Genomic DNA, 992 nt, shown 5'->3' with positions numbered 1-992 from the left:
AGAGTTTTCCGCATTTTACGTAGGTAATGTGCACATTAATGGCTTCCGTATCGTTAAAGTTCAAAAGTTTGTTTCTCTCATTTCCTTTTCCTGCTCCTTCACCCCCCCCCCCCCTCACTCCACTTTTAGTTTGAGTTCACCAGTGTCTTGTTGTCGCCGGTTGTTTTTATTTCTCATAATTTGCGTCAGCTGCTAGTTCGTAGCATAGCTAATTCTGTTTTCAAATTCGTTTCTGCCTGTTAGTGCATGAATTTGTGTCGTGATTTTTTTAAAGCAGATAAATTTAGCTCCTATTATGCAAGCAAGCACCGAATTGGTGAGTAAAATGAAGAAAAGATTCTTCACAAACCTCTTTAGCGAAGATTCAAAATATAATAGTGTTTTAATGACAAAACAAAAGTATGATTCCATAATTGAAGATGTAAAGCGAATAAAAGTTTCCAAGAAGAAAGAATCATCTCAAGATTATCGAATAATTCAAAGGTATGATGTGTTAACTGTACAAGGCTATGAAGAACTCATTGAGCTGTTGTCAGATGTGCGAGAAAGTGTGAAAAAGTTTGTCCATGCCGAAGAATTGTTTGACATATTGTATTCTACTCATTTGTCAATTGGCCACGGTGGAAGAGACAGAATGATCAAGCAATTAAATACACTTTATAAAAACATAACCCAAGCCCAAATAAAAATGTTTTTGGATTTATGCGAACCTTGTCAACAAAAACAAAAAAGTGCAAAAAAAGGATTGTTGTAAAGCCGATTATTTCATCGCATTTCAATAGCAGATGCCAGGTGGATCTCATCGATTACCAATCTCAACCATATGGAAAGTTTAAGTTTTTTCTCGTATACCAAGACCACTTAACAAAATTTGTTGTATTGAAGCCGCTCACATCAAAATGAGCGGATGACTATAACTTGCTTGATATTTTTCTCCTTTTTGGCGCTCCAAGTATTTTGCATTCTGATAACGGATGCGAATTTTGTAATAA

The 992-nt window shown here is 35.6% G+C and overlaps 1 pseudogene; it reads left to right on the top strand.

The window, feature by feature from the left end:
* The first annotated feature begins 325 nt into the window (after positions 1–325).
* Positions 326–754, top strand: LOC150104567 (KRAB domain-containing protein 2 pseudogene; annotated as a pseudogene).
* Positions 755–992: the final 238 nt, after the last annotated feature.

Source organism: Typopeltis vanoorti, chromosome 7 (genome assembly GCF_054136105.1).
Source record: "Typopeltis vanoorti isolate ZY-2024b chromosome 7, IOZ_Tvanoo_1.0, whole genome shotgun sequence".
Taxonomy (NCBI): Eukaryota; Metazoa; Arthropoda; class Arachnida; order Uropygi; family Thelyphonidae; genus Typopeltis; species Typopeltis vanoorti.
The sequence above is the reverse complement of the archived record's forward strand: the minus strand, read 5'-3'. Positions and strand labels throughout refer to the sequence as shown.